The sequence below is a fragment of the Nuphar pumila genome, chromosome 6, assembly GCF_984573655.1.
Source record: "Nuphar pumila chromosome 6, dmNupPumi1.hap1.1, whole genome shotgun sequence".
NCBI classification, from domain to species: domain Eukaryota; kingdom Viridiplantae; phylum Streptophyta; class Magnoliopsida; order Nymphaeales; family Nymphaeaceae; genus Nuphar; species Nuphar pumila.
The window spans coordinates 53,821,885-53,839,621 of record NC_143254.1 but is presented as its reverse complement, the minus strand read 5'-3'; the positions used below and the strand labels follow the sequence as shown (position 1 = coordinate 53,839,621).

Genomic DNA, 17,737 nt, shown 5'->3' with positions numbered 1-17,737 from the left:
TACTCCTGAAACCATCATAAAAAAAATTCAAATCTTAGGCCATCTTGGGTCGAGGATCTTGAATAAATTTCTCATCTTCTTCATAACCGTCGGAATCTATTCATGCTTTTTGTCAATCCTTCCAGAATCCGACTCCCGGGATGGAATTATTTTCTTCCCATCTGAGTTCCGACTCGGGTTTTGTTTTTTTTTTTTCTTTTTCTTTTTTAAAGGTTTGAGTTTCGACTCAGGTTTCACATATATTCTTATTTTCAGAGTTTCGACTCAGGCTTCCTTTTGGATCCGATGTTTGCATTGCACCAATTGTTATATCGAAAATTCAAGTTCTCAAACTCGATTTTCTTCTTTATCGTTTATTTTGAAAAACCGTGTTTCGACTCAGGTTTTTTCTTTTATATTTATTCATATTTTCGGAGTTTTGACTCGGGCTTCTTTTTGGATCCAATGTTTGCATTAGACCAATTGTTACGTCAAAAATTCGAGTTCTCAAACTTGATTTTCTCATTCATCAGTTATTTTGAAAAACCGGGTTCCGACTCGGGTTTTTCCTTTTATATATATTTTTATTTCCAAAGTTTCGAGTTTCGACTCAAACTTCCTTTTGGATCCGATGTTCGCATTGAACCAATTGTTACGTCGAAAATTTGAGTTCTCAAACTCGATTTTCTCCTTTATCATTTATTTTGAAAAACCAGGTTTCGACTCAGGTTTTCCCTTTTATATATATATTCTTATTTCCGGAGTTTCGAGTTTCGACTATGGCTTCCTTTTGGATCCGATGTTTGCATTGGACCAATTGTTACGTCAAAAATTCGAGTTCTCAAACTCGATTTTCTCCATTATCATTTATTTTGAAAAACCGTGTTACGACTCGGGTTTTCCCTTTTATATATATTCTTATTTCCGGAATTTCGAGTTCTGACTCGGGCTTTCTTTTGGATCCGATGTTCGCATTGGACCAATTGTTACGTCAAAAATTTGAGTTCTCAAACTCGATTTTCTCATTCATCTTTTATTTTAAAAAAACGGGTTCCGACTCGGGTTTTCCCTTTTATATATATTCTTATTTCCGGAGTTTCAAGTTCTGACTCGGGCTTCTTTTTGGATCCGATGTTCGCATTAGACCAATTGTTACGTCAAAAATTCGAGTTCTCAAACTCGATTTTCTCCTTTATCGTCTATTTTGAAAAACCGGGTTCCGACTCGAGCTTTCCCCTTTATATATATTCTTATTTTCGGAGTTTCAAGTTCCGACTCGGACTTCCTTTTGTATCCAATGTTCGCATTGGACCAATTGTTACAACGAAAATTTGAGTTCTCAAACTCGATTTTCTCCTTTATCATTTCTTTTCAAAAACCGGGTTCCGACTCGGGTTTTCCCTTTTATATATATTCTTATTTTCAGAGTTTCAAGTTTCGACTCAGGCTTCTTTTTGGATCCGATGTTAGCATCAGACCAATTGTTATGTCGAAAATTCAAGTTCTCAAACTCGATTTTCTCATTTATCGTTCATTTTGAAAAATCGGGTTCCGACTCGGGTTTTCCCTTTTATATATATTCTTAATTCTGGAGTTTCGAGTTCCGACTTGGGCTTTCTTTTGAATCTGATGTTCGCATTGGACCAATTGTTACGTCAAAAATTTGAGTTCTCACAGTCGATTTTCTATTTTATCATTTATTTTGAAAACCGGTTTCGACTCGGGTTTTCCCTTTTATATATATTCTTATTTCCGGAGTTTCGAGTTTCGACTCGGGCTTTCTTTTAGATCCGATGCTCGCATTGGACCAATTGTTACGTTGAAAATTTGAGTTCTCAAACTCGATTTTTTCCTTTATCGTTTATTTTGAAAAACTGGGTTCCGACTCGGGTTTTGTCCTTTATATATATTCTAATTTTAGGAGTTTTGAGTTACGACTCGAGCTTCCTTTTGGATCCGATGTTCGCATTGGACCAATTGTTACATCGAAAATTTGAGTTCTCAAACTCAATTTTCTCCTTTATCATTTATTTTGAAAAATCGAGTTCCGACTCGGGTTTTCCCTTTTATATATATTCTTATTTTCGGAGTTTCGAGTTCCGACTCGGGCTTCCTTTTGGATCCGATGTTCGCATTGGACCAATTGTTACGTCGAAAATTCAAGTTCTCAAACTCGATTTTCTCCTTTATCGTTTATTTTGAAAAATCGTGTTTCGACTCGGGTTTTCCCTTTTATATATATTCTTATTTCTGGAGTTTCGAGTTCCGACTTGGGCTTCCTTTTGAATCCGATGTTCGCATTGGACCAATTGTTACGTCAAAAATTCGAGTTCTCAAAGTCGATTTTCTATTGTATCTTTTATTTTGAAAAACCGGGTTCCGACTTGGGTTTTCCCTTTTAAGTATATTCTTATTTCTGGAGTTTTGAGTTCCAACTCGGGCTTCTTTTTGGATCCGATGTTCGCATTGGACCATGTGTTACGTAAAAAATTCTAGTTCTCAAACTCGGTTTTCTCTTTTATCATTTATTTTGAAAAACCGGGTTCCGACTCAGGTTTTCCCTTTTATATATATTCTTATTTTCGGAGTTTCGAGTTCCGACTCAGGCTTCCTTTTGGATCCGATGTTCGCATTGGACCAATTCCTATGTCAAAAATTCGAGTTCTCAAACTCGATTTTCTCATTCATCTTTTATTTTGAAAAACTGGGTTCCGACTCAGGTTTTTCCTTTTATATATATTCTTATTTCCGGAGATTAGAGTTCCAACTCGGGCTTCCTTTTGGATCCGATGTTCGCATTGAACCAATTGTTACGTCGAAAATTTGAGTTCTCAAACTCGATTTTCTCCTTTATCATTTATTTTGAAAAATCGGGTTCTGATCCAGGTTTTCCCTTTTATATATATTCTTACTTTCTGAGTTTCGAGTTCCAACTCGAGCTTCCTTTTGAATCCGATGTTTGCATTGGACCAATTATTACGTCAAAAATTCGAGTTCTTAAACTCGATTTTCTCCTTTATTGTTTATTTTGAAAAACCGGGTTTCGACTTGGGTTTTTCTTTTTATATATATTCTTATTTCTGGAGTTTCGAGTTCCAACTCGGGCTTTCTTTTGGATCCGATGTTCGCATAGGACCAACTGTTCTGTCGAAAATTCGAGTTCTCAAATTTGATTTTCTCATTCATCGTTTATTTTGAAAAATCGGGTTCCGACTTGGGTTTTCCCTTTTATATATATTCTTATTTCTGGAGTTTCGAGTTTCGACTCGGGCTTCCTTTTGGGTCCGATATTCGCATTGGACCAATTGTAACGTCAAAAATTCGAGTTCTCAAACTCGATTTTCTCCTTTATCGTTTATTTTAAAAAACCGGGTTTCGACTTCGGTTTTCCCTTTTATATATATTCTTATTTTCGGAATTTCGAGTTCCGACTCGGGCTTCCTTTTGGATCTTATATTGGCATTGGACCAATTGTTATGTCAAAAATTCTAGTTCTCGAACTCGATTTTCTCCTTTATCATTTATTTTGAAAAACCGGGTTCCGACTCGGGTTTTCCCTTCTATATATATTCTTATTTTCGGATTTTCGAGTTTCAACTCGGGCTTTCTTTTAGATTCGATGTTCGCATGGGACCAATTGTTACGTCGAAAAATCAAGTTCTCAAACTCGATTTTCTCCTTTATCGTTTATTTTGAAAAATCAGGTTCCGACTTGGGTATTTTCTTTTATATATATTCTAATTTCCGGAGTTTCGAGTTTTGACTTGGGCTTCTTTTTGGATCTGATGTTCACATTGGACCAATTGTTACGTCAAAAATTTGAGTTCTCAAACTCGATTTTCTATTTTATCCTTTATTTTGAAAAATCGGGTTCTGACTCGGGTTTTCCCTTTTATATATATTCTTATTTCCAGAGTTTTGAGTTCCAACTCAGGCTTTTTTGTTGGATCCGATGTTCGCATTGGACCAATTGTTACGTTGAAAATTTGAGTTCTCAAACTCGATTTACTATTTTATCTTTTGTTTTGAAAAAACTGGTTCCGACTCGGGTTTTCCCTTTTATATATATTCTTATTTCCGGAGTTTTGAGTTCCGACTCGGGCTTCCTTTTAGATCCTGTGTTCGCATTGGACCAATTGTTACGTCGAAAATTCAAGTTCTCAAATTGGATTTTCTCCTTTATCGTTTATTTTGAAAAACCGGGTTCCGACTTGGGTTTTCCTTTTTATATATACTCTTATTTTTTGAGTTTCGAGTTCCGACTCGGGCTTCCTTTTGGATCCAATGTTCGCATCAGACCAATTGTTACGTCAAAAATTGGAGTTCTCAAACTCGATTTTCTCTTTTATCGTTTATTTTGAAAAAATAGGTTCCGACTCGGGTTTTCCCTTTTATATATTTTTCTATTTTCGGAGTTTTGAGTTCCAACTCGAGCTTCCTTTTGGATCCGATGTGCGCATTGGATCAATTATTACGTCGAAAGTTCGAGTTCTCAAACTCAATTTTCTATTTTATCTTTTATTTTGAAAAATCGGGTTCCGACTTGGGTTTTTCTTTTTATATATATTCTTATTTTTCGGAGTTTTGAGTTTCGACTCGAGCTCCCTTTTGGATCCAATGCTCGCATTGGACCAATTGTTAAGTCAAAAATTCGAGTTTTGAAACTCGATTTTCTCTTCTTTCTTTCATTTTGAAGATCGAGGTTCTGACTCGGATTTTCCCCTTTATCTTCCATTTCTGCAATTTCGAGTTCTGACTCGGATTTCCACTTTTTGATCCAATGCTCGCATTGGAGCAAAGTTTTTCCTTTGAAAAATTGAGTTATGGACTCGGGTTTTTCATTCCCTCTCTCGTTAAGGGATAAACTTGAACCTCGATCATCGAGGTATTTTTTCCCCCTTGAGGATAAGGGATAATTCTAAAACACCGACATCATGCTCGCTTAATTCTCAAGTATCTTAGAATGTTGGTCTTCTTTTCAACTGTCCGTTGAAAAAACCTAGTGCTCGTACTGGTGCATTTTTGAAATCCAGTGCTCGTACTGGTGTATCTTTGAAAAACCAGTGCTCGTACTGGTGCATTTTTAAAATTCAGTACTCGTACTGGTGCATCTTTGAAAAACCAGTGCTCGTACTGGTGCATTTTTAAAATCCAGTGCTCGTACTGGTGTGCATTTTCGAAAACCCAGTGCTCGTACTGGTGCATTTTCAAAACCCAGTGCTCGTATTGATGCATTTTCAAAGTCCAGTGCTCGTACTGGTAGATTTTTCAAAATCCAGTGCTTGCACTGGTGCATTTTCAAAATCCAACGCTCGTACTGGTGCATTTTCGAAAACTCAGTGCTCATACTATTGCGTTTAAAAAAAAACAGTGCTCATTCTGGTTCATTTTCAAAATCCAGTACTCGTACTAGTGTGCATTTTCGAAAACCCAGTGCTCGTACTGGTGCATTTTCAAAACCCAGTGTTTGTACTGGTGCATTTTCAAAATTCAGTGCTCGTACTGGTGCATTTTCAAAATCCAACGCTCATACTAGTGCATTTTCAAAATCCAGTGCTCGTGCTGGTGCATTTTCAAAATCCAGTAATTGTACTGGTACATCTAGCGCTCGTGCTTGTGTATGGCTGACTATCAGTTAGCTCTCCAGGTTGAGTCTTTGTACTAACCATTCATGAACATTCAAGCTCTAAATTTCAAATTCAACCTTCGAGTTACCATTCTGTCAAAAATTAATCGTTTTTTTTCTTGCGAAGGACCCACTTTAGGGAGAGTTAGAGGGAGCTCATTCCTTTTGCATGCAACCATCTTTTAGTTCGCAACAACCCTTTTCTAGGGAGAGTTTGAAGGGACTCGTTTCTTCGCGAACTGTTTGCAAAACAACAAACCAACTTTACACAAAAGAATCCTTTTTCCAGGGAGAGCTTCGACGGAAGCTCGTTTCTTTTTGTGGCCCCCAATTTTCTCATCTTTGGCCAACCCCTTCACAGAGGACCCTCTTCTAAAGAGAGTGTGATGGACTCGTCCCTCTGTGATACTTTCTCAACTTCATTTTTCAGCCGTCTTTCCATAAGAGAAGCCTAGAGATAGGGAGTTTTGACGAAAACTTAATTTCTCTTCGAAAGTTCTGTTTTGTAAACACCTCCTCTTCAGGAAGAGATGAGTATTTCTTACTTCCCATTCAGGTAAGAGCTAAGCCTAAGTCTCTCTTTTTGGAGAAAAAGAGAGGAGAATTTTGTCGTGGATATATCGATTCGATGTCAAGCAATTACGTTCATCAAAGATTTCAAGAATATCTTGTCAATTTGCTATCAAAACCATTGTTGATCTCAAAGCTTTCATCGCACAAAGAATTACCTCGAACTACCTTCAATATTATTTTCAAAAGGACAAGACTTTTGCGAAAAAAGAACTGAATTCAAGTTTTTTCTGTTGGTCAACCAAGAGGATGAAGAAAAATCTTCGATATGATCGGCAAAGGAAAATTCAATGATGTTGAAAAGCCATTAGCGAATTGATATTGATCATAGCTATGACACATTCTTAAAGATCGTTCTTTTGGCAGTAAGACAGTGAAAATATCTTGGGCAGTAAAAGAACCTACCCAACCCATATCTCCTCAATCATTTAAGCTGCAATCAAATATCTGCAAAAAGGATCTCTCAATTGTCATCAAGATGAAGACGAATATGCGAGCTAGACCCCCGGGGCCAAAGAAGATTTGGATCATCTCTAAGATGAAGGAGTTTGTGAAGGATCCTTTCAGGGAATGTTCATATCACTGTCAAGATGAAGGAGACTGCGATGAACCTCCCGACAAACCCTAAAAGATATTTGATTTCTGCTATCATCTAGAGATTTCAACCCAAGAAACAATATCATCAGTAATTCTTGAGAAAAAAAAGGATCGGAGCATCTCCAAGATGAAGGAGTTTGTGACGTACCCTTCCCCGAAAAAAGAAAAGTCAGGACATCTCCAAAATGAAGGATGATGTAATAAGCTTCTCACTGAAACCCAAGAAAGCTCAATGACTCAAAAGAGTGCAAACAAATCATCATGGGAAAAGCCCCAGGATATCAAACTGCCAGGAATCATCTTTACCTATGTGAAATTCTGCTATCAATATCTTTTCATTTAATTGCTTTTATGAAGCTAAGAATATTTCCTCTCTTTTCATATCAAGGAAATTGATATCTTCCTTGAAGAAACTCAACGACAACAATTTTGAATTTGATTCTTGATTCTACGGAGTTAGCCCAATTGGAGTTAATAATCTAGGTAGAAAAAGGTGATATTTTCACACATATGAGCACAATTCAATCATTCTGAATCAACTATAATTTTTTGGCATCTTATTGGCAATATTTTCTAGTTATCCCAACATGAAGTAAGAACTTGATGTTTGTTTTGACGTATCCTGACGTCATCCCTCAGTAGAACTGAAAAGTCCTTCCCTTTTGTTTGATCTGAGTTTCTTGGATCTGCATACTTCCCTGTGTTCTCCACTGTCCCACCATAGACAGTTCTCACTCAGGATAAGGGTTAAACCTGAACTTTCTGCAAGAGGTCTTTTGTTTTAAAAAGCTGATTTAGTCTCAACAATGAGGCGCCCAAGAACATCCATTTTTCAAGCTTTAGGGAACCCCATTTTCCTCCTTTTGCAAACCCCTCTTGGACTTGTTGTGCAAAGTCTAGAGGTTTCATCACAGTTTCCTCGCTCTTCGAGGATTCTGTATCCATTCAGGCTAAGGATTAAACTTGTTACCTCGCTCCTTAAGGTACCACCCGCTCAGGTTAAGGGTCAAACCTATATTTTCTGCGAGAGGTCTTTTATTTTTAAAAACTGATTTAGTCTCAGCAATGAGGCACTCAAGAACATCCCTTTTCCAAGCTTTAGGGAACCCCATTTTTCTCCTTTCACAAACCTCTTTCAGATTTGTTTATCCAAACTCTGAAACTCCTATCATGGTTTCTTCGTTCGAGAATTCTGTATGGTCGTTCCTTTCAGGTTAAGGGTTAAGCATGAACCTCTCTCCTCGAGGTATCGGCCCTTTCAGGTTAAGGGTTAAGCTTGAACCACGCTCCTCGAGGTATCATCCCTTTCAGGTTAAGGGTTAAGCCTGAACCTCGCTCCACGAGGTATCTTCCATTCAGGTTTGGGTTAAACCTGAGCCTCATTCCGCTGAGGTAGTTCTGTCAGTTCCACCAGAGTCTTCCTCATCAAAGAAATTCATACCTTCCATATCCATTCAGGAAAGGATCATACTTGAGCTTCATCTCACGAGACATTTTTCTCAAAAATGTCCCATCAAGGTCCGCTTATATTCCTTTCCCCATTCAAGTTATCTTGAGATATCTTCGTCCCATCCAGGTTAAGGGCTAAACCAGAGTCATTCCAAAAAGTTGATCTTGTCTCACCCATAAGACTTGATCAAAATTTCCTATTTTCACCATCTCGGTATCTTTATCATAAAGTTCCATCACGATTTTCTCATTTCTGTTACACAGTCATGCCATTTTCGAGGATTTTGTCTCTCCAAAACCATTCAGGATAAGGTTTTAAGCCTGATAAATCATGTTTTTCAAAATAAAATTCTTTCACACCCAGCTCAGATCTGCTGACTGGGGCATTTTTCAAAATTTGGAGTATTTTCTTTGCCACTAAGCTCAACTTTCAACTGGCTTAATAGCAAAGCGTCTGTGAACACCCCAAATTTTTCAAAATTTTATAAATATTCTCCTTTTGCCTCTGAGCCTCATTTTCTAAGTAAATTGAGTCATTTTCACTCAAAATTCTAGTCTATTGCTCAGATTTACGGGAATCAAGTCCATTTTCTATATCTGACTCAATTTTGGATCCGGGTTCAGTATCAAAATCTAAATCTGAGCCTCATTATCTAAATTTTAAAACCAAAATTTACAAAAATATCAAAAATAAATTTTGACAGGCTCAGATCGATCCATCCAGTGTCCATTTGGATTTGTTGTCTCATATTTCTCGATTCGAGATCCAAAACTCGAATATCTCTTCAAAATCCGGATCCAAAACCGTTGTCTGAGAAAATTTTAAAAGTTTTTCTCAGAAAATTCCTCTCTGTGTAAATATTTCTTAAAAATACAAAAACAATTGTAAAATCCACTCGTTTTGCCTAGATTTTAGAATTTTATTCCAAAATAACAAAAAATGCAAAAAATATGAAGAAAATAACAAAAAAAATGGAGAAAAACACGAAGAAAAATACAAAGAAATAGTTCAGGAGCCACTTTTTGCAAAAATTGTTTCGTATAAAACCCTTTTTGAGAATTTCTTTTAAGAGAACCGCTTTTCTGAAAATTTTTGAAAGAGCCCTCTGCAACGGTTTCTTCCATTACTCTCTCTCTCTCTCTCTCTCTCTGCTTCATCTCCCATGATCGCCCATCGACGATCGCTTGAGCCTCTATGGCCTCAACCCTCGATCACCAACAGACTCCCTCTGGAAGCATCGATCTCCCCCATCAACCACTACCCTTTGATTGATGATCGTCTCTCACATCCACCATCAAACGCTAATTGCTTCCTTCCTGACTCTTCCTCTCCTGTCTATATAAGCAGACGTCGAGGGAAGAGAAGGCATCTGTTGTTCACCCCATCATGACGCTCCTCTCGATCCTTTTTTCTTTTCCTCTGATCCATCTTCTTCCTCTGCTCTGCTGGTCTTCCCCATTGATGGAAAAAGATTCAATCACGAAGCATCAACTACGTAGCCAGACATTGAATCCTCTTCTGTAAAAGCAACATTCGTCTTCTGCCTTTCCACCTGATCGCACTTCATCTTTTCTCTCCCCATCAGAATCCTTCTCCTCTCAACCTCCGCCTAATCTTTCCCGAAGTGGCTGAAGGAAGTCCTTCTCTCCCCTTCAGAACCTGACACTAACTGAGGATTTCGGCAGACAACAACAAATTCTTTAGAATTGCCTTCTTTCCTTCCTCTGTAATCAATCAAAGGAGATCTGGTCCCTACGATAACAAGGTAAGAACCCCTTCTCTGTTTCATTCTTTTTTTTCCAATTTTCTTTGTGTTGTTTTCGTTTTACCCCCATTAAAGCACCACTGGTGGCGTTGAGTTTCCTGTGCAACGTCAACCCACCCATGTGCAATAGCAATGGAATGGCTTAATTCCAACAATTTTTTTTGCTATTTTAGTTTTGTTGTCATTTTTCTCCTCTTTCCCTTATTAAGTTTCGATGGTTCCATGTATTATGATTCCAGTTTTACATCATGTTTACATTTCGATCCTTTTTTTTTCTCTCATTGCAATTTCTGTTTTATATCTAATTTTCAGTTCTGTTTAGATGATTAACCCGTGTTTTGATCATCTATTGATCTTTGAGCACCATATTTTTTTATTATCGTCCACGGATCTGGATTTTCTGTTTTGATGACATCGCATATAGCATCGGTATTGTTTTCTTTGCATTGTTGCACACTGTCATTTGCCACCTCCATTGATGTACTTTTCGATCTTTAGCAGCTCATTTGCTCAGCTTGTTCACTATGTACCTGCTCCATTTGCCCATCGATCGCTTGTCTAATATATTAATCCCCATATTCATTTATGACATGTTTATACACTAGTCATTCAGCCATTGCATTTTAGATTTTAGTATGCATCATTCCTTTAGCGTTTGTTCACTTTCTCTGTAATTTCAATATGGTGGAGGCCAGCAGATTGTTGCTGACCATTGCTCATCAACATCGAACAACCAGTGGTTGTCGATCCATATCATTGTTGGACCATCTCATAATTCCCTTTATTTTCACAGCCCCGTTTCCGCTCATCTACATCGTAACCCCTAGAACATCATGTTAATTTTGCATTAATTCCACGGTGAATCGATTCAGAACCATTGCTTTAGAATTCTCAGATTTTGGATTATACATTCCAATCTAGGTTAGCTCGTCTGTGTTTCCTGCCTCTTTCTCTTGAAATTCTCGAGAAAGGTCCAAGGCCATCTCAAACTGTTGAGGTCCAACTTGCCTAGTGATCAAGGTGATTCAGGCAATGATGTTTTTCTCGGGTAAAGGATCAAAAACAGAAAAAAATTGGCATGCTTCAAAAAGGTTGCCCCTATTTGCATGACCCCCAATAACTTACATTTTCTTCCCTTTTTTTTATTATTTATTTTCCTATAGTTTTTTTTTATTTCCAGTCTGCATCATGGGCATCCTGTGGTAGTGACTATTCTTTTTTATTGTTTACCCTTTTGATTTCCCTAATAGTTGTCTGATTCGCATCTTGATTTTCGGTTTTCATCATTAGTTCTTGTTTTATATTATCATTCACCATCTCTTCATTTCACTAATACCACACACTCTCTGATTTCAGTTTGCTCGGTATGTTCTAATCTGAGCTCATGTGCTTGATCTATATCTCATGTTCGGTCTGATTCATATTCTTTGCTTACATTACAGATTTTCTTTAGATGTTATGCAATGTCATCATCATTTGTTTTTTACTCAACTATGCATCCCTGGGGGTATAATTTTTGCATTTATCAGATCTAGATATCGTCATGGCCTGCACTTAGATCATGTCCAAACATTTTATATTTTCTTGTGCCAAAATTATTTTGTGTTGGCATCCTCTTTTCTCTTCATTTTTTTTTTTTTGACATTTGCAGATTCATTATATGTTTTGCAAGCCTGTCATGCATATTGCATTCTATCATTTCCCACTTACTTAGCTTAGCATTCATACCTTTAATCCTTAGCTTAGCATTCATACCTTTGCACTTATGATCACCCTTCATGTGTGTATATCTCAACAGGAATAGTGGCCACATCATTTGCGTGTCCTGCAAAAGGATATTGTTCATGTCATTGTCCCTGTCAATACATCTTCTGTAAATATCTTCAGCATTATTCACCTGTGCCCTGTCCATAAGCAACTTGATTGCAACCTATAGATCTCTTAATCAAGATTTTTGAGCTTTCCTGGAATATACAGTTTGTTCTCAGGCATAAAGGAAAGATCATGTGTCTGAGAGACCAGCATCTTAATCTTTTCTGTGTTACTAAAAGCATTGGAATCGAGTATGGCATATGAGGTGTTGCCTCCACATTCAACTAAGTCTTCCTAACTGATATTTGAGTCAATCGTCTTTGCTGCATATCTCATTTTATTAAAAAAGAAAGGCTCTAATGACACCTCATTCGAGTCAACAAATTTTTTTTAGTTTGATTTTGCATATCCATGAAAAAGGGGTCGGAATGAGTATGGTTAGCAAACTTTGTTCCTTGTTTTAAGTTTGCCAAGTCGATTTGTTTAGTGGTTTCTGGTGGAACTACGATACCAGCTGGAGGCCACACATTTGAAGAGCACCCCAGATATCTCTCCAGCAGCAGCTAAAGTTTCTGCAAATATATGTTACCTCCAATACATTGCAGTGTTTTCCTGTGCTTTCGGGGATTAATGGTCGGGGGATCATTGTAATCCCCTGCATCTGCATGCCGATCAACCAGTGGTGCTTCAAGCTGCGCATAACCCCTACGATTCATTCTCCTCTGTATACCATTGTACAACATCTCAGCACCTTCCATTCATTCACTGCCACTCACCTCAAACTCCAATTATCACCAGTCACCAGTTGCACATTTTACACCTGTAATTTTCCTCACATTTTCACAGTGGTTCACTATGAACCACTGTGATCACACTTATTAAACCACAACCATTAGCAAGAATGTTGTGATTCTTCTCACATTTTCACAGTGGTTCACAATGAACCACTGTGATCACACTTATTAAACCATAGTCATTCGCATGAATGTTGTGATTCTTCTCACATTCTCATAGTGGTTCACTATGAAACATTTGCTAATTCACAGCTCCACATAATTACCCAAAATTACAGCACACACTCTTGCTGACACCTACTTCACCCTACCCTTATCATTTACTTGAGCATGAGGGCACAGTATAATTAAGGGTTATACAATTAAAACCCTGTGTTGTAACAGGTATTTAAGTATCGGGCAGGGCGTGGGATGATAGTTGGATAATGTAAATTTGAGAATTGGGTAGGTGTTATTTGGGGAATAAGTTCACTTGCACAGGTTTTTCTATGTAGAGTTGCTTCATTACCTATATTCCCCTCCACCAGGCATGATGCATTAAATCCTTCATTAATACAAAATAAATGTCCAAACATTCCATCACTTTATATCTCAAATATAACATAGGATCACCTTTCTATACACATTTCATCAGCATGAGTAGGATTATACATCTTCCACTTGCTTTTCCATATTAGGTATTTTTATATACTAACTCTATCTTTTTGCAGGAAATGTATAAAAAGGGTTATTTTTCTTCTCAGCTTAAGACTTGTAATTTCTATTTCAGAAATATAATAGCTAGATTATAATGAGAGGTTTACATTTCTTGCATTAGATTAGAATGTATGAGCATATATACGCTTGTTTCATATCATTTTTCTCTCTTATTGCAAAACTCCACAAATGAGAACACGAATGGCACGTGCACCATTTTATAAAAGGTGACTAAATCCTAAGTTGATGATTTGCATCAATGGCCATAGTCAGGATGTGAACAAAACTTAGGATTTTCATCTTTTATGGAATAACACTGGATCTACACTGGATCCTTTTCAAAAATCATCATATTTTTCTAAATATTTTTCCTTTATGAGAGTTTAACTTAAAATTAACTCAAAATATATATCAATGACCATAGTCAGGATATATTGAGAGTTAATTTCATTTTAAACTCTATGAAGGCACCAAAATGTATTTTATTCTTCACTTGAATTTAAATATGATTACCATATAATACATTCAATGACCATAGTCAGGGATGTATTATATCTTCAATCTTATTTTAATTCATTTAAAGAATAAAATATGCTTTTTCAAAATACAATTTCAAATTTTTTAATTCATCCATCATTTAGGATAGAATTACATCATATTTTTAAACATTCTTTTTCAAAATTCAAGTGATATTGAGATAATTCTTCAAATACCTTCTTCATTTCTCAAATCAATTCTTCTTTATGAATTCAAATTCAATTCTATCTCATTTCAAAAATTCAAAATCCGATTTCAAAGTCCAATTTGACTTTGAAATTTCAAATTCATTTTATATTCAAAATTCAAAATTCCAATTCAAATCAAATTTCAAAGTTCAATTCGACTTTGAAATTCCAAATTCATTTTCAAGATTCAATTTCAAATTCAATTTAAAATCTCAGATCAAATTTCAAAGTTCAATTTAACTTTGAAATTCCCGATTCATCTTCTGATTTCAAAAGTCAAGCTTTAAATCAAGTTTATCCTTTATTTTTCATTGAGTCTTGATTCTCAATTCAAAATCAAAGTCATGAGAATGATTTTGAATCTCAAAATTCAATTTTTCCTAAAGTTTTAAATTCAAATCTGGATTTTCGAAACCCAGATCCATCAACAAGTCCCATTTGGATTTTTAAAATCCAATTTCATCTTGGATTCTAGATTTAGAACCCAGTTCCACCTTGGATTCAGATTTTCAAATCCAAACTCCATTTTTTTGGATTTTAGACTTTGGATTCAATTCCATTTAGGATTCCAGATTTCAGATTCAACTCCATTTTGGATTCCAGACATCGGATCCAATTCCATTTAGGATTCCAGATTTTGGATTCAACTCCATTTTGAATCCCAGACTTCAGAACCAATTTCATTTAGGATTCCAGATTTCGAATTCATTTTCATCTTAGATGCCAGATTTCAGATCAAAAATCCATTCCAGATTTAAGATCAAAATTCCATTCTAGATTTCAAATCTAGTTTCATTTCTAATTCTTATTTTCAAAGCTAATTTCAAATCTATTTCTCAAATCTAAATTCAAATTTAATTTCTATTTTAATTTTGAATTCAAAATTCCCTTTTTTTTTAAATTGATTCTTGAAAATCGATCCAAATTCAAAGTCCATTCTGACTTTGAAAATTCATTTATTTCGATTCTAAATTCATTTTTCTCTTCACCTAAAAGCTTATCTTTCCAAATTCTGATCACTCCAAGACTTGGAATTTCAAGTCTCTTCTTCCAGATTTATTTCAAATTTCAAGTTAGATTCAAAATCTAACTTTTTTCAAACCAACTTCAAACCTTTGAATCATTTCTTCATTCCATTTATTTCAGAATCACTTGGAAAAATCCCAAAATTCTAAACTATTTTCTTAAAAGCATACATCTCTGCACTTGCATTGCATAAGCATGATTTTTTGTGCATTTTTAGACTTAGAATAAATTCTTAGATAATATTTAGACAAAGCAAAAAGGCATAAATTTGATCCTTGGTTTGATTACCCCTGGTAAAGGTGCTAGGAACGGTCGAACCTCGTACCGATGAGCGAATCTCGTCTCTCTATTTCCCCGTAAATGTTCAAAATGGAGGTGAGTGATTTTCGAAAACATTTCTTTGGTCAAATGAGACCTTGCAAAGAGTTTTCTCTCTCTTCTTCATTTTCTCTTATCTCTTCTTTTCTATCTTTTATTCCCCTTCAAAAGGGAATAGAGGTTAGAAAGGAAAAGAGAAGGAAAAGAAGAACGAGAGGAAAAATTTTGCATGATCACACATGTACAGCAATGGATTACGACGGACTAGCAACGGATAGCATCCGTCGCCATTACGCATTTTTCTTGTAGTGAATGTACACTATAAATATGTGATGATTTGTCATATTTTTTTATTTGGCCAAATTAGCAGACCTTCTCATGCAAGGGTTGCATTTCATGTGGTTAAATAGGAGGGTGCCACCGTTGTTGAGGAAGCTTGATAGGTTATTGGTTTTCACACGCATGCTCCTACAGATTCAGGGCATGCAGGTCGTAGTAGACGCAATCTCGGTGTCAAACCACTCCGCTATTTGGTTGTCTTGATGCGAAGGGAGTGAACTTCATAATCGAGGTTTTTGGATGAAGATTTGGTGGTTGAAAGGGTCAGACTCTTTGGACCTCTTATGTGAGTGGTAAAATTTGTCTCTTAGTGTGGGTGGGTGGACTACACAAAAAATCAATACAAAACTCAGATTTGTGAGAAGTAAGCTTATCGAATAGAGCAAATTGAATTGCTCGACAAGGTTCAAGGATATAGAGGAATGAGAAGATCAATTGAAGGTCCTACAACAACAAAAACAAAACAATGGATGTCGAGGAGCCTTAAATATAAAAATAAAATGATAAAATCTTGTTAATCATATTGAGGAGTGAAGGATACACGAATTCATATGGTGAAAACATAGAGCGAAGGAAAATTGGCTCAAATCAAAAGAGTTGAATATCTTTCACTTATGTGCATCTACAAGACGAAGGGTGAATGACATTTCATCCTTAGTGATTGACAAGCTAAGAAGGGAAGACTCTCATATCTTGCCTAATGCCACCTAATTCTTCAAAATACACTTCTCAAATGTGGTGGTTGTGGAATATGATATCTTCAACATGACTTTTAAATCCTTAAACAGAGAGGGAAGGATGGGCATCTCCAGAGCTTTCACTTTAGAGGAGATAAAGAATGCTATATATTTGGTCACTTTCAAATGGCAAAACCCTGAGTTTGGATGATTTTCCTATTGAGTTCTACAAGCACACTTGGGAGTTTGACTTTCACTACAATGCAAAAATTTTAGGTGTCATAGGCAAATCAACACTTATCCTCGTTCCTAAGGACCTGCAGACCAAAAAAAATGAAAGAATTAGATGTATTTTTAAGACCATCTTGAAGATTTTGACAACAAGAATAAAGGGAGTTATCAAACACCTCATATTGAAATCACTAAGTGCATTCATTTTTTATCGACCACTGCATGATGTGTATGTTATGTCACATTAGACAATTCATTCCATAAAGCTTGCAGGTACGGAATCCTTTGTTCTGAAAATTGACATTGAAAAAACTTTTGATTCTCATAATTAAAAATTCTTGTTATGTTGTATACAAAATATGGGAAGCAGATCAGGTCATGCTGAAAATGAGCGTTTTTGCTCATGCGGGTATCTTGGCCGTCTGTTTGCATTTTGGATGAATGTCATGTGGTTTTGTTGACTTTTGAGCTTTTTAAAATGCAAATCAGATGGTCACAATGTCAGCATGAGCAAAAACGCTCATTTTCAGCATGACCTGACACTACAACAAAGCAGTGGATTAGCGACGACCTCATTCCATCGCTAACCAGCTTAGCGACGGATTAGCGACGAATTAGCGACAGATAGCTTACCTCATGAATTTTTTGACGCTAACTGGCGACGGAATAAATCTGTCACCAGTTTCGTCGCTAATTGCGACGGAATAACGAACGACGGATTCTGTCGCAAATCCATCGGTACTAAACGGCGACCTCGGCTTAGTGACGAATTTACAGTCATCGCTAAATTATATGTATAGCGACGGATATATCTATCGCAAACAAGAAAAAAAATAAAAAAAAATATTTGAAAATCAAATATCAAGAACGCTACAATTTATATTTCTTGTACAATTTGTATTTCCTGTAAATAAAAAACAAAGTATACATAAAATTTCATATAAAAGGAAACTAAAACAATTAATCGTTTCACTTTAAAATTAACAAGTTTAATTATTTACAATTCAACAATTACATTTTCGAAAAAAAAATTAGAACAAATTCAACACATTAATCTAATCATCGCCAAGATTTTGTGTGTCTTCTTGTTCATTGCCTTGATATGTCCCTTTAGCTCCGCTACGTTGATTAT

The 17,737-nt window shown here is 36.2% G+C and overlaps 1 pseudogene; it reads right to left on the bottom strand.

The window, feature by feature from the left end:
• Positions 1–12,557, bottom strand: part of LOC149834867 (methylmalonate-semialdehyde dehydrogenase [acylating], mitochondrial-like) — a 157,054-nt pseudogene extending 144,497 nt beyond the window's left edge.
• Positions 12,558–17,737: the final 5,180 nt, after the last annotated feature.